Source organism: Sabethes cyaneus, chromosome 1 (assembly GCF_943734655.1).
Source record: "Sabethes cyaneus chromosome 1, idSabCyanKW18_F2, whole genome shotgun sequence".
Classification (NCBI taxonomy): Eukaryota; Metazoa; Arthropoda; class Insecta; order Diptera; family Culicidae; genus Sabethes; species Sabethes cyaneus.
Window position 1 is genome coordinate 73,585,446 of NC_071353.1, and position 14,047 is coordinate 73,599,492.

Sequence of the window (14,047 nt, forward strand, 5' to 3'; positions counted from 1 at the left end):
TCTACCAGACGATAGAGCTTTCAATTTCAAGAAACTCTTCCAAAGGTTCGATATACTTAAAACCAAGTTTTCCTAGTCAAAACTCTAGTGCGCACGTTTTCTTTGGTTTTGGGCTATTGTGCGCGCGAGGAACTGTGTTATAAAAGTTGGCGCGAGTGTTCGAGGGTTAATATCTTTTGACCAGTAAAACCAATTCTTATGAAATTTTGCATATATTTTCGTAGTGTGAAAACCTCTCGTTTGATATTAAAATAATTGAAATTAGGTTATTTTTCTTGGTTAAAATCATTATAAATTATTGTTAATTTTGGTGTGGTGTATTGAATTACTCATAACTTTCAAATTAAACATCCAATCAAAAAATCATTCAATAGTGATCTATCCGGCTATATTACCTGCCAAATGAAACTAATAGCACGTAAATCGGTTTGGCCATCTCTGAGAAACAGGCGATCATTTGAACCTTATCGAAACTGGTTTATTAAGCATAACTTTTAAACCACTTGTTTGTTTTCAATAAAAATTGGCGTGAAGTTTAGCAATAGTAAGAGCTTTTATTTGGTACTAAGATCGATGAAATCGGTTATGTGGTTCCGGAGAAAATCACGTCACGTCACGTAATTTTCACATTTTTGCTTATAACTTTTAAACTAAAAGTCAGACCACGAAACCATTTAATAGTAATATACTAGGTAAAAATACCTTTCAAATAAAAGTTATAGCAGCCGAATCGGTTCAGTCATCTCCGAGAAATAGGCGATTGAAAATTGAAGCGCACACACATACACACATACACACACACACACACACACACACACACACACACACACACACACACACACACACACACACACACACACACACACACACACACACACACACACACACACACACACACACACACACACACACACACACACACACACACACACACACACACACACACACACACACACACACACACACACACACACACACACACACACACACACACACACACACACACACACACACACACAGACATTGCTCATTCGTCGAACCTGATCGATTGGTATTGTGACACGGCCCTCCGGGCCTCAGATCGACTTCGTGTTTTTCGACCAATTCCTAAACCTTGGTTATATTGTATAACAAAGGTAAAACCCGATTTAATCCACCTAGTGGTGAAAGAACCTTTGTTATACGGTCTGCATCTACGTTAACGTTGTGTAGTGCGTTTGTTTACATAATTTTTTTTGGCAATTCAAAAAGTTTACAAAATTTGAACAAAATAGGAGCACTTATAAATTTTGATAGATCCTTTTTTCATGAAATGAAATTGCTGAGAAAGTATAAGTAAGTTGTTACTAATTTGAGTAAATGCAAGTAAAAGTAAGTTGTAAGAGGAAATATTATTATTTAACATATACATTGCGTAGTAAAGGTCTAGTTTAAAGGTTTTGAACTATGCATAATTTACTGTAATGCCATTCTAATTGATTCAATAAAGTTTTCATCAATTTTTATTAACCTTCGGTTACTCACGCTGTTGTATTTTGTACAACACGTGTAGATTTTAGAATGCCATATTGTTATAAAGTTAGAAATTGATGTTTAACTAACGTATATTTTTCAATAAACTTGTTATGAGCAAAATACCATAATTATTCAATGCATTAATACTTTAAACTGTTGGCAAAATAGATCAGCAAAAACTGACATCACAGAAACGAAGCAATCAGTATGTGAGGTGTACCGCAATAGGCCCCAGCTGGAACTTTCTCTCATTTCTCCATATGGAAAAATAGTGTCTGTATGCAACAAAACTATCAGCAAAAGTAAAATGTTTTAAATGTATCCGTCTGTCGGTAGTCGAGTAATTTGGGGTCAAAACTAGGATATTTTTATAATCAAAGTTCTACAGTTCCTAAACAAGCAATTATAGAGATATACTATGTTCAGCAAAGTTGTGTATTTTTACTATTTGTACAACATGAAAAAGTCATACAACAATTACAAAACGAGCTAAAATGGAAAAACTGATTTGACAAATAAATAAGATTTTTCTCTCTTCGCTGAAGAGATAGAAGGTTACTGTCTTCAGCAAAGTTTCTTGTAATAATATACTCTTCAACTTTACAGAACACATCAATGTGTTATATTGAAACTGAAGAAAAATATTTTTTTTATTTCACTTTTAGGGGGATTAATCAAAATTTAAATTCTACCAGACGATAGAGCTTGCAATTTCAAGAAACTCTTCCAAAGGTGCGATAAACCTAAAACCAGTTTTTCCTAGTCAAAACTCTAATGCGCACATTTTTTTGGTTTTGGGCTATTGTCTCCCGCGAGCAACCGTGTTACAAAAGTTAGCGCGAGTGTTCAAGGGTTAATATCTTTTGACCGGCAAAACCAATTCTTCTGAAATTTTGCAGATATATTTGCAGCAATTAAACCTCTAATTTGATGCCAAAAAAATTTAAACTAGATAAATTATCTAAGATGAAATAGTCGAAAATAATTGTAAATTTTAATGTGTTGTATACAATTGCTCTTAACTTTTGAATTAAACGTCCAATCAAAAAACAAATCAATAGTGATCTATTAGGCTATATTACCTTTCAAATGAGAATAATAGCGCATAAATCGGTTCAGCCAACTCTGAGAAACAGGCGATCATTTGTACCTAGTCAAAACCGGTTTTTTAAGGCTAACATTTAAACTGCTTGTCCGTTTTCAATAAAACTTGGTAAAAAGTTTAGTAATAGCAAGAGCTTTCGTTTGGTACTAAGATCGTTCAAATTGATTGCGTAGTTCCGGAGAAACGCGTATCACGTAGTTTTCACAGTTTTGCTTATAACTTTTAAACGAAACGCCAGACAGCAATGCAATTCAATAGTGATATACTAGGCAATAATACCTTTCAAACAAAAGTAAAAGCGGTCAAATCGGTTCAGCCACCTTTGAGAAACAGGCGATAGAAAACGAGCTGCACATACACACATACACACATACACACATACACACATACACACATACACACACGCACACACAGACATTGCTCAGTGGCCGGTTAAGGCCCTAACTCAGCGAGGTTAAGGCGCCGAACAAAGTCGCATTCGACTTTGCGCGACTCCAAATAGCCATTACGATGGGAGCGGGAACTCTTATCCCTACCTCCACGCGGTACCGGCCGGGACGCAACTGGGCCTAGGGTCAACCAAATACCAGTCTTTGGTTGCACCCTCAGTTGTGTGCTAACAGGGAAAGGGGGGCACTTTGTGCCTGAGGGTAGCGTGGCGTAGTGGTGTAAAGAGGCGAGCGGGGCTCAACTCCTATAAGCCAGCTGCGGGCGCCGTAGTGTTGCGGTTAGCGTGGCGCAGTGGTGTAAAGAGGCGAGCGGAGCTCAATTCCTATAAGCCAGCTGCGGACGTAGTAGCGTCCTGTTAGAGCTCAGGACTTTAAGCAAAAAAGCCAGGTCAGGAGTGCCATGGGCACATTAGGATCGGTTCCAGGAAGATCCTAATTACGGTGTACTGGACGGGCGGGAATAATCGTTTGGATTTGGCGCTACAGGGCTGACGGCTGTGCTATTCTACTACCTTATGTAAGGAAGGGTGATACCTTCCCGAAACGGCGAGTAGGCTAATGGTGCAGCTGCCTTCCGTCCCGTTAAAACCGTGGCTGGTCTCTAGGTACGTTCAAAGCTCGTCACTCACGTCAAAGTGCGGTGGTGTAGGCTCAGATGATACATTCCTGACTAACGCCGATCGGATGCTGACATCCCTGCCCCCATGAAGGGTAGGGGGGAGTGTCCCTAGCCATGGCCTCCCTGCTTGCATAGATCACCATGGGATCGTTAAGGCGACTACACAATTACGAGTGGAGATAGCGGCCTAGAGTTGGGACCCTTTCGAATGGAAAAATTTTTAAATTTCAAAGAGGGATCGAATACGGGTGCTACTAGTGGCAAAGATGATATCTTTGCCAAAAGTAGTAAGTTGGCTAGGTCACCAACAGCAAAGACAGGTAGCCCCCCGTTATCGGGGGCGCGACCCAAGAAGGGAAGCCCGCCGAAGTCGGGGGCACAGCCCATACAGGGAAGCCCCCCGAAAACGGGAGCGATACCGAAGAGGAAGTTGACACCACCTAGGACTAACACCCCAGTTAGAACGCCGGTGGCCATCGCTGCCAGCTCAGCCAAGAAGGCGAGCGACAGCGGTAGGCAAATGTCAACGGAGGGCATGGTGCACCCTCCTGAGGGCGAAGTCGGGCTTCCTCCAGCCAGTAGCAAGCTGGAGGAAGCCAAAAAGTTGGTGGACGAGTTGTACTCGTTCATCAACTCTAGGTCAAATGTCCACCTCGACATTAAAAAGCTGGCGGTGAGCCTCCGCTCTACCGTCATAGCTGCCGAGGTGGAGAGGCAAGAGCTCCTGCAGCGATGCGAAATCGCCGAAGCCCAGGCCATAGCCGCTAAGGCTGTGGCCATGCCTAGTCAGGCGCGTACGCCGCTTGCCAAGCGCAAGGCGGCTACGCCCGACCATGGACCAACGCTGGTAGCCAAGAGGCAGCGGACTTCGGCTCGCGCCTCTACCAGCGAACGTGCGGGGGCGGTCCCGGATGGTGCTTCCGGGACCGGGGAAGAGGATTGGCAGGTGGTTAGGCGTAAACCGCCTAAACCGCCGAGGCCGAAACCGAGCGAGGCTGCGGCTGCAAAGCCAAAGCCAAGGCGCGTCCATAAGGGCGACGCCTTAGTAGTGAAGCTGACAGGCAAGCTGTCGTATGCTGATCTACTGCGCAAGGTTCGTGTGGACCCCAAGTTGCAGGAGCTTGGGGCCAACGTTGTAAAGACCCGCCGAACCCAGGCAGGGGATATGCTTTTCGAACTTAGAAAGGACCCAACGGTCCAGAGTTCGAATTACCAGGAACTGGTTGAGCAGTCCCTGGGCGAAGCGGGCCAGGTCAAGGCGCTGTCGCAGCGTGTTCTGGTCGAGTGTAAAAACCTCGACGAGATTACGACGACAGTTGACCTGAGTGAGGCTATGCGGGATCAGCTTAAGGTTGATGTGGCACCCGCAGACATCCGCTTGCGGAAGGCATATGGAGATATGCAAACCGCGACCTTAAACGTGCCAGAGGCAATCGCCAACAAGATGTTGGCGTCTGGCAAGATTAAGGTAGGATGGTCAGTATGTACACTGACGGCGAAACGGCGCATAGAACGCTGTTTCAAGTGTATGGGCTTCGGCCATCGGGCGGCCAAGTGTAAGGCCCCCGATCGGTCCAAGCTGTGCAGGCGGTGCGGTGAAGAGGGCCACTTCGCCAGGGGATGTAGCAAACCCCCCAGGTGCTTGCTCTGCACAGCCGTAGAGGGAAATAAGCATGCCACAGGCGGCCCACTGTGTGCAGCTTATAGACGCGCCTTGCAACGATAATGGTGCAGGTTATACAGATTAACCTAAACCACTGTGAAACGGCACAGGAGTTGCTTTGGCAAACGGCAGCCGAGACGGGGTGCGATATTGCCATTATCGCGGATCCCTACCGGGTCCCCCGTGGAGGCGCTAACTGGGTTATCGATAAGGGTCGGATGGCAGCGATCGCCGTGATGGGTAGATACCCGATCCAGGAGGTGGTGTCGTCCGACCAAGAGGGGTTCGTGATCGCGGTGGTCGATGGCGTCTGCATCTGTAGCTGCTACGCTCCACCTAGGTGGTCGCCGGAGCAGTTTGACCGGATGCTGGACGTGCTCACCGACGAACTCACGGGCCGCAAGCCCGTTGTCATTGGAGGAGACTTCAATGCTTGGGCTGTCGAATGGGGTAGCAGGTGCACTACTCCGAGGGGACAAAGCTTGTTGGAAGCTCTGTCCAAGCTAGATGTAAGTCTGGCTAACGTGGGATCCGTCAGTACCTTTTGTAGGGGGGTACAACAATCGATCATCGACATCACCTTCTGCAGCCCAACGTTGCTTGACAACATGGGCTGGAGGGTGTCAGATGAGTACACGCATAGTGACCACCAAGCTATACGGTACACGATTGAACGACGGGCGCTACGGCCACGCGGGGCGAAGTCGACAGGGAGGAGGTGGAAAGTGAAGGCCTTCGACAAAGACCTGTTCGTTGAGGCACTCAGTGCAGAGAGCACCCGCTCAAACCTGAGTGCTCGTGAGCTGACCAACGTCCTAGTACGGGCATGTGATACCACTATGCCTAGGACGGGGCAGCCAATGAACGGTCGTCGCTCGGTATACTGGTGGAGTGATACCATTGCCCAGCTCCGTTCCAGGTGCCACAGAGCGAGAAGGCTAGCGCAGAGGGCCCGGACCGATGCAGATGCTGAAGCTCGGGGAGTTGATCTTAGAGCGGCAAGGTCGGCGCTTAAGAAAGAGGTTAGGCGTAGCAAGAAATCCTGTTTCCAGGAGCTATGTCGCGATGCGGATTCAAACCCCTGGGGTGGTGCATACCAGGTGGTAATGAAAAAGATGAAGGGTACATCTGCGCCGCAGGAAACCTGCCCCCAAAAGCTGAAAGTCATCGTGGAAGGGCTCTTTCCGCAACACGATCCAGTTTGGTGTCCTCCGACCCCGTACGGTCAATCGAATGATGTCCTCACTCCGGTCACGAATGAGGAACTCATCGTAATTGCCAGGGGTTTGAAATCGAAGAAAGCGCCCGGTCCTGACGGGATTCCGAACGAGGCACTCAAAGCGGCGATCCAAGCGTATCCCGATATGTTTAGAGAGACGCTTCAGAGTTGCCTAGAGGTATGCGAATTTCCAGACAAATGGAAAGTCCAAAGATTGGTACTGCTGCCAAAGCCGGGGAAACCGCCTGGGGATCCCTCGTCGTACAGGCCAATTTGCCTATTGGACACGCTAGGCAAATTGCTAGAGCGGGTAATCCTAAACAGGCTGACGCCTGTAGTGGAAAGTGATGTTGGACTGGCAAACACGCAGTTTGGCTTCCGTAAGGGGAAGTCCACTGTAGATGCCATAAAGTCCGTAGTGGAGAGGGCCGAGAAGCCTATGAAACGGAAAAGGCGCGGCGACAGGTATTGTGCTATAGTCACAATCGATGTCAAAAACGCCTTTAACAGCGCTAACTGGGGTGCAATTGCGTTAGCGCTGCATAGGATGAGGGTACCGGATCATCTATGCAGGTTGCTTAAGAGTTACTTCGAGAACCGGACGCTAGTGTACGACACGGCGGATGGGGCGAAGAGGTACAAAGTGACAGCGGGTGTTCCACAGGGTTCGATTCTCGGCCCCACGCTTTGGAATGCCATGTACGATGGGGTGCTGAGGCTTGAACTACCCACTGGGGTCGATATTACTGGCTTCGCCGATGATATCGTCCTTACGGTGGTAGGCGAGTTTCTAGAAGAGGTGGAAATGCTGGCATCAGACGCCATAAGCATAATAGAGGGTTGGATGGCGGGCGTCAATCTGCGATTGGCCCACCATAAGACGGAAGCTGTGATGGTCAGCAACCGAAAGTCGGCCATAGAGGCAAAAATAATCGTGGGGGGACAGGTGATTGTCTCCAAACGAAGTGTGAAGTACCTGGGTGTCATGACAGACAACAGGCTGAACTTCACCAGTCATGTGGATTATGCTTGTGGTAAAGCGTCAACGGCGGTCACTGCTCTGTCTAAGATCATGCCGAACGGCTACGGTCCTAGCAGCAGTAAGAGACGCCTGATGGCCAGCGTTGCCATGTCGGTGCTACGATACGGTGCACCGGCGTGGGCCCCGGCTTTGGAGAGTAAGCGCAATCAGGCATGCCTGAACAAGGTGTTCAGGCTGTTAGCATTGCGCGTTGCGTGTGGCTACCGTACCATATCGTTGGATGCGATTGGGGTTATTGCAGCCATGATTCCAATATGCATACTCCTAGGTGAGGATATCGAGTGCCATAGGCAGAGGAACGTCAGGGGCGCTAGGGACAGAGTTAGGCTGGACTCTATTAGGCGTTGGCAGGCGGAATGGGATCGCACCGACCATGGTAGGTGGACCCATAGGCTGATCCAGAACATATCGTCCTGGATCGGCAGAGGTCATGGTGAGGTAAACTTTTTCCTTACCCAGTTCCTGTCGGGTCATGGATGCTTTAAGAAGTATCTACATACGCGCGGGCGGGCAGATTCACCCTTTTGCCCCGTTTGCACGGTAGCCGAGGAAACGGCGGAGCATGTGATCTTTCACTGCCCGCGGTTTACGTCCACTCGGCAGGTGATGCTTGCGGTCGTTGGAGAAGACACCAACGCCGACAACATCGTGCAGAGAATGTGCGCTGAGCAGCGTGCATGGGGTGCCGTCGATAGGGCGGTAACCGCGGTGATAACGGAGTTGCAACGGCTAGAACGTTTGCAACGACAGGGCCGACATAGCTTGCTAGGGTCAGTAACGGGCTGATTGGGCAGCCCAGGCCCTAGGTAAAGGGTAGTGGCGGTATGAAAAGGCAAGGGTGTTGTGTGGACCCACACACGCAACGGTTAAGTCGGAGTGCTTCGGCACGTCCTCCCTCCTGAAGTAAAACCTAACGGTAGTTCCGGGAGGGGTTCAGGAACGGGCAGCAGGAGAGTTTTTAGTAGGTAGGCGCATGTTGGCACCATGTGAATCCTATTCGGCACCGCGAAGGTGCTGTCTATGAAGATTTTCTCCCTGCATAAACAATACAAAAAAAAAAAAAAAAAAAAACAGACATTGCTCAGTTCGTCGAGCTCTATCGATTGGTATATGTGATTCGGCCCTCCGGGCCTCGGATCAATTTCGTGTTTTTCGACCAATTTCTAAACCTTTGTTATATAGTATAACAAAGGTAAAAAGGTAAAAATGCAATTTATAGTTCACAGGAATTTGAAATATAGTCTGCTTTTAGGTGATTATGGATTCTGAACATAATTCTAAACGTTTTCAATAAAAATGTTTTGCTTAACAGTTCGTTGAAAAATCAAAAAAAATTAGATTTACTGATTGCTCATTGGCAGGTGCTCATTGCTTTAGAGGAAGGACGGTAAAGACGGACACTGCAGAAAAAACGGGCGATAGAAAATGAGCTGCTCACACACACACACAGACATTGTTCAGTTCGTCGAACCCTATCGATTGGTATATGTGACTCGGCCCTCCGGGTCTCGGTTCTATTTCATGTTTTTCGACCAATTTCTAAACCTTTGTTATATACTATAAGGCCATTACAAATAATTCCCCCCCCCCTGGAAATTGGCTTGAAAAATCGGGGGGCAAAAAAAAATTTGTATGATATAAGTTAATTTTTGTTTCCTAAAATCAATTGTCTGTGGATTGTACAGCCTGAAAAACTCGAAAAATGAATGTACGAGTTGAGTTAATGCTTCTAGCACGAAACAGAAACGGAAATTCGAACAACGGAATTTCCGAAAATCGGCGGAAAAATTTTTCTTTCACTTTTGTTCATTTTTCAGATTTTTGCATGGAAAATATTAACGTATATATTAAAAGCATGAATAGATTTGGTTTTCACGTTTAAACTTTAAGGCGATACCGAAAGTGGCTAACGTTATTGTGTTAGTGCGACAAACACTGTACTGTACATCTCATGTGTTCGTTAAAAACCTAAACGTTTATTTGAATATTGCATTAGTATTGGTAATATATGTCAAATAGCGAAGCTTGCAAACATGAACAGCTGATCCGCAGCCAACCGCACTGACTATAAACATCCCGAAAAAGGGTTTGTTTTCTTTATCAAGGCATTCCGATTCAATCAAAATTAACAGCAGCAACTGAATAATGCGTAGGATCATTAGGATGTTTAATTAATCCGCTTGCATCGATTGCGTTTTTGATTCCTGCGTTTGCGTTTTGTTGGTTTACTTCACTCTAAGCTCATCGATGCGGCGAAAGTAGAAAGCTCTTTAAAAGCTCATTGATGTGACAAAAGTTTGATACTGTGTTGCTGCTTTTTCGGAAACCGCTAGTACAATGAAATATGTGCGCAACAAAATATCTATTAACTAATTCCAAATTATACATTGGTCGCTTTTATGAATACGTAATGATCGATATGATCAGTTAAATTTATTTTCCATTAGCAATTATGTTTTTCTGAGCGTTTGTTGATATATAGCAGATCGATAAATGGAATGACAAGTTTTAGGAAATTGTAACAGCACTGGAAGCACTGATTCCGTGGCGAAAGCGTGCTCTGCCAATACAGATGCATTTTTAAGGTGCATAACAATACATGCTTCGAACGGTAGCCATTTATCCAGCCATCTTTGAGCCACTTTCGGTTTCCCCTTAAGTAAAAATGCCCAAAATCAATATTTTTTTTGCTCGATTAAAAAAAACTCTTTGTTTTCTTTCTTTCTTTGCCCCCCCCCTTCAGTGGCCCAACACCGGAAGGACAAAAACTTTATAAAATATATGTAATGGCCTAACAAAGGTAAAAACGGTCATATTTCATAAACAGTATTTTCATGAAGTAAATTAATGATGGAATACTTTTTTATACAGTGACTGAATTACATTTAGATCATACAGTTAATTTTAAGTACGCTATATATTCCTGGGCTACATCAAACCATACTAACAAAATTTGAATTTTAATTTAATTTATTGTTGCACCGCCTTCGATTAAGTTTAGTTTGATCTTATTCTATTCGAGAATACTACTCTCAGTCGAGTTTTAAAGTCGAAGTTATCTCCAACTTCGTTGAATACGCGGAGGCAAGAATCCCACATACCCACATAGACCAGCATTGACATACCTCGGAGTTGTCGCTGAGGTGCGGTAAAAGAAATCTGCTCCAGTAATGCAGAACAATCAGTGGTTCCTTTGATTATGTCTAAGACAAACATTTTCTGCTGGTTACTACGCCTAGCTGACAGAGGTTCCAACTTGATCAACTGGCACCAGTCTAAATAGTTGGGAAGATTATCTGGATCGTTCCACGGAAGATTGCGCAAAGCGAATCGCAAAAACTTTTTCTGCACTCGTTCTATTGAGAGAAGATATGTCAGTTGATACGGGCACTAGATTGGAGAAGCGTACTCAAGAATGCTTCGTACTAACGAGCAATACAGTGTTTTGAGCGCGTATACATAGGTAAAGTTGAAGGCGTGGCGACGAATGAGCCCAAGTGCACAAAATGCCTTCGCGGTGATGGTTCCTATATGTTCACTAAATCTCACATTAGAGTCGATAGTCACACCCAGATCGCAGATCGACTCCACCCTATCGAGGTTGTCAGATCCTAGCAAATATCGGTGGTGCACTGGATTGTTACCGCGAGTGAAAGATATTGTTTTACTTTTTTTTGCTATTAACGCGCATTCCGTTGTTACCGCACCAGATTAGCGCAGCTTTCAAATCCATCTGTAGAACCTCGTAATCGTTATTGGATGATACGACGCGAAAGATCTTCAGATCGTCAGCAAAGGATTATTTAGAAGAGAAAATCAGCAAAATTTGACAAAGTTGTATATGGGACATTTGTAGAATTAGTTATTATCTACAATTTTGCTGAATTAAGTTTTGCTGTATCTTTTGTAGTAACGGCGCTATAATGCTAATAACTCATTAGTGACTAAATGAACGGTCACTTAGTTACTAAATAGGTACTAACATTGTAGCACCGTAAATACAAAAGAAACAGCAATACTTTATTCATAAAAGTTGTAGATAATATCTAGTTCTTCAATCATCCCATATACAACTTTGTCAAATTTTGCTTGGCTGAGATGGTACTGTCAAATGAATGTGAATTGAGTCAAAGTGATTGTGCCATCCCTGGCTATGATTATATTGTGCGGAACAGTGTCAAATGCTTTCGCAAAGTCTAGGTACACTGCGTCGACGTACTTTCTTGCCTCAATTTCGCGAGTCAACGTGGACACATAACACATTAAGTTAGTAGTCGTTGAACGATGTTTCATGAATTCATGCTGGGTGTCAGAAATGATTGGTGAAACTACAGTAAACAACACACTGTGTATCATCTTCCCTTTACTAACACTTTACTAAGGCAACTGAGTATAGAAACTCAGTTGCCTGGAGACGCACTTGCGATTTTCAGATTTATGGATCGGGACGCTGTAAGCTGACTTCCAGGCGGACGGAAATAATCTCTCTCGCAGTGAGCGTTTGAAAATTAGTGAAATCGGTAACGCAAGACTAATAGCACAATTTTTATAAGCGTTGGAGGGATGTTGTCAGTGCCTGATGGTTTGCTTACGTCGACGGAAAAATGAATTTGTTTTTCTCTCTTTATAGGGTTTTATAGGGATTTCCGTAAAGAAAACAGATGTGCAAGTGGCCGAGTAGACAAAAGAGGGGAAGCTAACAAATTGGGAGGAATGTCCGAAAGAGGAACAAGTGTTATATTTTTCATTTAAAGCATTTCGGTGACAATAACTGATGTACAAGTGGCTGTGAGACAAGGGCACCCCGAGTAAGATCGGGCACTCTGCTAGTAAAATAATAAAATAAAAGTAAATAAAAAATCAGATTAAGCAGAAGTTGTTGACCATTTAAGTTTCTGTGTAGAATGATTCGATCAGGAAGCCATATCAAATAATCTTACCAACATTTTAGCGTAATTACTAAAATATATGGATTCCTAGCTATCCTGACAATATGTTCACTGCAGGTTTCTTTACAATTTTGGACAAGGAAGTTGCTAAGGCTATTGTCAATTTAAAACAGTCCTATTGTCCCCGATCCGGAGATGGCATTCCCGCTAATTTTCTGAAAAAATGTTATGAAACTTGGAAATCACCGCTTCTAATCAATTTTCAATCTTTCTTTGCAATGCCAACAGTTTCCTTGCAGCTGGAAAGAGTCTCTTATGTTTTCATTGTTCAAAAAGGGCGACAAACGTAATATTGAACAGACGTAAAATTCGATTTCAAACCAAAATATCGGGCGAAATTGTAAATTTCATTCGCAGTTTTCTCAAATGTTTCACCGTGATCCACCGTGGCATACATATGAAGTGAAACATACTACATTGCAGTACGTAAAGTAACGGAGATTGGCTGCGCATACTTGCGCTTTTTTAAAATAAAGCCTCTTAAAAGTTGTTGAAAAATAAACGAAAGCTGTAATAGCTCAAAAACCCACGACACAAATGACACAAATGCGGAAAATTTAGTAGTTTCCTCACAAACGCTGATGTCCGCCTTTTTTGAATCCGTCCCACTGAAAAACATGTTCAGAGTAGTGCTGCAAATATGCCTAGAAGATGGTCACTTCTCGGACCAATGGAAACTACAGAAGCTAGTGCTAGTACCAAAGCAAGGAAAACCTGCGGGGGATCCAATATAATAGAGACCAATATGTCTGCTGGATACATGCAGAAAACTTCTGGAAAGGATTATCCTGAACAGGCTGACAAGATACACGGAAGGTGAACACGGTCTGTCGAACATGCAGTTCGGATTCCGGAGAGGGAAGCCTACTGTAGGTGCTATCCGGGTAGTAGTCCAGCGAACCGAGAAGACGTTCAAACAGAAGCGAGGAGTAGATCATTTTAGCGCCGTTGTAACGATCGACGTAAAATAATGCCTTCAATAGTGCTAGCTGGGAGGCCATTGCCGAGTCGCTGCATAGAATGCAGGTCCCGGAACATTTATGTAGAATTTTGAAGAGTTACTTCCGGAATCGCGCGCCTGTGTAGGCCAAGGGTCGTAAGACGGTGAACATTACGTCGGGTGTTCCGCAAGGCTCCATCCTCGGACCTATGCTCTGGAATGGGATGTACAACGGTGTACTGACTTTGAAGCAGCCCAGAGGTGCAGTAATCGTCGGCTTCGCAGACGACATCTTGTTATCGGTGGCCGGCAAGTCACTGGAAGAGGTGGAAATGCTGGTGACAGGAAAGATCGAGAACTGATTGCAGGAGGCAAATTGCCCACCATCAAAAGGATGTCCTGCTGGCTAGTAATTATAAATCAGGGTGTTATCACCATTGGAGAGTCATCGCTTTAACACATGCTGTTAAGCATCTTGGAGAAATGATAAACGACCGGCTGTGAGAAGACAGCGAAGACTATCATTACGGTAACCCGAATAGCTAC